The 5,669-nt window shown below is 38.0% G+C and overlaps 1 pseudogene; it reads left to right on the top strand.

Annotated features, from left to right (window-relative positions):
• The first annotated feature begins 4,414 nt into the window (after positions 1 to 4,414).
• On the top strand, positions 4,415 to 5,577 carry LOC123255911 (annotated as a pseudogene).
• The last annotated feature ends 92 nt before the right edge of the window (positions 5,578 to 5,669 follow it).

The following is a 5,669-nucleotide window of genomic DNA, read 5'->3' as shown; positions in this document are numbered from 1 at the left end:
AAATTGTTTTGCCCTTGTGGACTCTGGTCAAACTGGGAAAGGGAGAGGGTGTGGATGCCTTTACCTGCCCAGTGAGGAGCCCAAGGAGAGTGGAGTTACCACTGTCAAGGAAGACCTGCCAGCGAAGATCAAGTAAGCAAGAAGATCTACCTGGGGCTGTGGACATCCCAGTTTGAGACAAGCTCCTTGATTAGCATTTCCTGGATTTACCTTTCTGTGGACCCATTTCCTGTGCCACCAAGAGGAGCTAAAGAAGGCATGATTTGTGAAAGACCCATTTTCCCTTCTAGTCTGTAAAGTCTGATTAGTGCAGCATAGGCTTTAACTCATTCTCCCAGCCCCTGTGTGGTCCCTAGTGTTTAGATCCAGTGTGACCTTTCCCCATTATTCCTGACCCTCAATAATTATTAAAACCCTGTGTTTATAAGCCCTCTTGCCTATATCATTTACTTGAAGTTTTTCTGACTCCCTGGCTAGGTGGGTCAGTGTGGCAGTTAAGGACCAACAGTCACTCCTGTCAACTGCCATTTCCCAAACTGACAAACCCAATTTCCCAGCTTGTTAAGTCCCCACCTATTGTCCATTCCTGTCTCCTACTCACCCTTCTGAACCCAGATAAATATTTAACTTAAACCCCAGTTTTTTTCCCCATAAGAAATATATATGTATATATATGTATATATACATACATACATATACATATATAATCATACCTCCCCAGAGAAAAAGAACAATGGATAAGAGCTGAACAGTTGGTGGAAGGTAAATGAGGAGAACCAGAACCCAAGACTTTAAAAAATGATCCCCTTTCTTCAAAAGACTAGAAGAACAGGGAAACCACTGAGATGATAGATTTAAACCTATAGACAGTGGACTTTATTCTTCTATATCTCTATGATGACAAGGTTGTCTTTGGGTATATCTGTCTGCTTTGTCTCTGGGTCAATGTAGATAGGAATCCAACCACAGCTTCCCTAACCTAGAAGATTTTTTTCCATGTTCTTTTATGGAACCCCCAAAAGCAATCACCCATGGTTCTGATCCTTTTATCTAGATCTGTTTAGTAGTCTTCAGGGTATCCATATGCTATCCTTCATTCTCACCCACTGATTGGCCTACTTCTTTACTTAAATTAATTTCCAGTCTTCTGATTAGTCTTTCTACCTCAAGTCAATCTCTGATTCAGTCTATCTTCCACTCAGCTGTCAGATTGATCTTCCTAATGCATGTCTAACCATAATATCCCTCCCTGACTCAATAAAGTTAAAATAAATAAATTCCAGTGTGAATTCTATTCCCTCCAAGATCAAATGAATATAAACCTCAAAATTTTAAGACTTTTTCAAAAGATGACCTGCTCACCTTTGTAGTCTTCTTTTACTTTACTCTCTTTCATGTACTCTGATCCAGTGATCCTCATCTCCTTGCTGTTCTTTGCACAAGACACTCCATCTCCTAATTCTGTGCACTTTCACTGGCATTTGTTATTGTAAAAGTGAAATTTGAGAAATGCCATCTAAAAGTATATATATATATATTTACTATGGACATGTGGGAGACTTTGAAACTACATTTCCCATGATTCCTCATGGTAGACAGGAAGTGGGAGGATGTAAGAGAAAGGATATAGGCTCCTGTAATGACTTTGAACTACCTCTTTAGCTACTGGGCACAGGAGGAGAGGGGAGGTAATTATGGCTGGGCGGCAGTTTTGAATTCTTACAAGCGCGTGGTCTAATGACTTTATCTATCAGTATGGCTTTAATTAAAATACTAATTTATATTATTATATCAACCTTTATTATTTTTTATCGTAATATTACTGCCTGGAATTCTCTCAGCTATCACTATTGGCTTTGCTGGCTTCTTTCAGGTCCCAATTGAAGTTCCACCTTCTAATAAAACTTTCCTCATCTCTTAATTCTAGAACTTTTTGTCAAAGATAATTTCACACATATGATGCTTGCACATATTTGCTTGCAGATTGTTTTCCCCATTTACTTGAGCTCTCTGAGATTAGAAACTGTTTCATTGCATTTCTATATATTGCATTTCTATGCTTAGGAGAAAGTCTGACACATAATAGGAGCATAATAAATGCTTCAGTTGACTTGTTGAATCAACTAATTGCAAAACAATATTGATTAGAGCAACTTTATGTAGGATAAATCTGAACTTGGAATCATTAAAACTTCTCTTCCCACAAAGGTCTAGCTATCCAATGTGGATAAACCTTTCTTATACTCTCCTGATATCATAAGGATCTGAGTGGAGTATTCACTTACACATGGGACCAGTTGATCTTCCCCAATCATACTTTTTCAAAGACATATTTTCACTTCTTGGAAATTACTTGTCTGTAATGTGGTACAATCTATTCACAATGACCATGAATTTTTCTACTATCCTTTACCTCATTTTGAGGCAATGAGGTAGTATGGTATAATTAATAGAGCACAGGAAAAACTGAGTTCAAATCTTGCCTCAGAGAATTATCTATGTGACCTTGGGCAAGTCCTTTAATTTACCTCAACCAAAATTTATTCTTCTGTAAATTAAGGAAAATAATAATATAGATTGAGTCAAATGAGATTTTTAAAAGTGGTTTGAAAATATTAAAGTTTTAAATAAATGTTACTATTTTCCATTTTTATTCTTAGGTAATAATAATGTTTTTGGCTTGCAGCCATACCATGCCACTTACAGGGGGAAATAAATGAACATGACAAAAGATAGATATGGATGGAAGGATGGATCACAGTCTATGTAGTTGGAGAGAGTGTCTCCATGTACAAACTTTTATATCATTTTACAGCTGGAGAAAAATGTCCTTTGAAAACTGGAGAAGGCCTGAAATCTAAAATCCAGACAATGGTACTACCAGCTAACAGCTCATATAATCCACTTTATGTTCTAGTACATTCATTCAGATGGTGTTACTTGTTAAAAATTGCACAGACTCCTTGATTGCTATTTTCCCTTGGATAGATTGAACACTGTAAAAATGTACTTGCCAATGTCATCTTTTAAAACTGTATGCATAGGCAATCCTAATTAGGCTGTGCTCAACACTTTGCATTATACACCATTGTGCTTCTAGCCTGGGCTGATTAAAGATGCCTGATATTCACCACTCAGTCTCCAGATTGCTGCAATTATTGAAAATCATTATGATTCCCCCAGAAGTGGAGTGGACTCTTTCATCTTTTCCCTCCCTTCCAAGACCCTCACCCTGGACAGTTATAGGTAAGTCCCTGAAGAAGACAAAAAGAAGGGAGTTTTCTCTCTCAGTCCTAAAATGAAAGCAGTCAATTTGGTTTTGATGATGTGAAGAGATTTTTTTCTCATTATATCATTACTTGAGGTGCCATCAGTAGCATGCATTAACCCAACATATTTTCCTCTTCTATCTCAAACTAAATATTTCAGCTTTTGTCTAAACCTCTGGTTCTGGGGGGGGGGGAACACCTCTGGCATTGAAAAGAAGAAATAAAGGGTTTTAGCTGTCTATTTTCTTTTATGAATAAGAAAGAATCTTGACTCATATCTCCAAAAACTTTTGTTTTGGTTTTGGTTTTTTTTTTCTTTTCAGATGAGAGAAAGGGTATTATAGTTAGATCCAGGAGGATGTGGAAATAAGAGACTGCTAAAGAAAAGATTGTCTGTCTCATGCCAGATTTGACAAGGATTTTCTAATGAATGATTTTTCTCCTTGAAGCAACCCAAAAGAAATAATCTTTAGAAACCAGTTGGCATGCAGAGTCCTAATTAAAAGACGATATTTGCAACATAGTGAGTTTTGCTAATAAAGATCTGTATGTTCTTTTTTCATATGACAGAAGAAATGTATAGCAGCAAACGGGTAAATTATTCCATTCAAAACATTTCCTCCTATCTCACAGGACAAGGAGAATCAAGTAATATAATGGATGCAAAGCACTTTGTTTCACTTTGTGACAATGTCAGCCATAATACATAAAAAGCATTTTGTATATATTAAAGCACCATCACTTTATATTTTCCCTAGTGGCTACATACATATAAACACATCAGAATGAATTCACAACCAGAAGTCTGGTTCAGATACAAGTCATGTAGGAAAGGCAATAGACAACCCAGACCATCAGAGGCAGCAAGCAGCTTGAGCTCAGCCTGTACCCTTTCCCAACCACCCACCTCCACAGCATTTTACCTGCCTCCAGCTTGTGCTCCCTTTTCCTTTCATCCCCTACTTCTTCTTCTGCTCTCTGTTGGATGTTCTCTCACCTTCTCACCTGCCCATATTGTTCTGTCCCTGACCTCCCCACCCTACCTCATCCCAATCCCACTTTTCCCTTCACTCACCTTGCTACCAAAATTTTGGCTGCTTCTCCCACAAATGTCTAAAGACTTGACCACTTAAAAAACACAAATTCCCAGAACGAAGATTCACATGGACACTGGTGCAATCAAAGGTGAATTAATTGTCACTCTCACCATCTGGCTACTTATGCAAGGAAAGGAAGTTGGAAGCATTATCAGAAAGAAAGGAGAATCAGGCAAGAAGATGCATGAAGAGAATGGTGTGAACAACAACATCTCAGAAGAAAATTGCCCACCGGGAATAATTACTCTGGCTGGACCTACCCTTAAAGCCTTTGCTATGATCATTGACAAATGGAAAAAGGACATTAGCAGCTCTATAACTAAGAGTACAGTTACCAGTACACATATTCCACTGCACTAAAGTCACTCTGAGGACTGCATTCCCTGCTAACCTATGTATCTCTCTCACTGGAAAAAGAGGATGGGAGATTAAAAAAACAAACAAACAAACAAAACCAGAGAACACATAGTGACTTAGATGCAGGTGGCAGGGGATATGCTTCCAAACTCGACTGACCATGTCATTGCTATAGCTGTCATCCTGAAATCTATCATTTAGTATGTCAAACAGCTCTGTGTGGTCATATTGGAGACTATCCCAGTCTTCTCCAAAGGGGGTGACCATCCTATATCAACTGATCTGATTTCCCTGGCATCTTTGCAGGTATAGATCTATTTCTTTCCAGGATAGTATGCCATCCCACAGCCAGATCTGACTCTAAGTTGCACCAGTGGGCAATGCTATAATCTCATTTCCCCATGAAACATGGCAATACCACATTCAGTGTGGATTTGGATGCATCTGCTCAGACTCCTCATGAACTCACAATTCCAAATGACTTAATTGGCCGTATAAACAGGTATGAATGCATCAAAATCATTGAGATTCAATAGATGTCTGGAACTCAGAACAAAATTGCAATCTAGTAGAAAGATCTCACAATACACAAGTTATCATCACTGGTTCTACTGTCAGCATTAGCCTAGCTCAATATCTAATCAATGTCAGTTTGGAAAACATTAAACTCTCCTCCAAAGCAGCCTCTATCATAATCCCTGATAACCTCAGCAACAAGTTCTCTCAAACATCCACCTCTTCTTTCTCCTCCACCACCACTCCTTTATTCTCCACAGTGGGGCCTTTTATCTCCAATCTGCTTGTCATGAAACACATCTCTCTCCTGGTTTTAAATATTCTGACTACTGCTAAGGGTATGAGGACTTTGGCTTCCATAAACAGTTTTAAATGTTTTATTGATATTAATATTATACTTGTTATTATATTATATTATTATGTTATATAT

Source organism: Gracilinanus agilis, unplaced genomic scaffold, assembly GCF_016433145.1.
Source record: "Gracilinanus agilis isolate LMUSP501 unplaced genomic scaffold, AgileGrace unplaced_scaffold54024, whole genome shotgun sequence".
Classification (NCBI taxonomy): domain Eukaryota; kingdom Metazoa; phylum Chordata; class Mammalia; order Didelphimorphia; family Didelphidae; genus Gracilinanus; species Gracilinanus agilis.
This window is presented reverse-complemented; position numbering and strand designations above follow the sequence as displayed.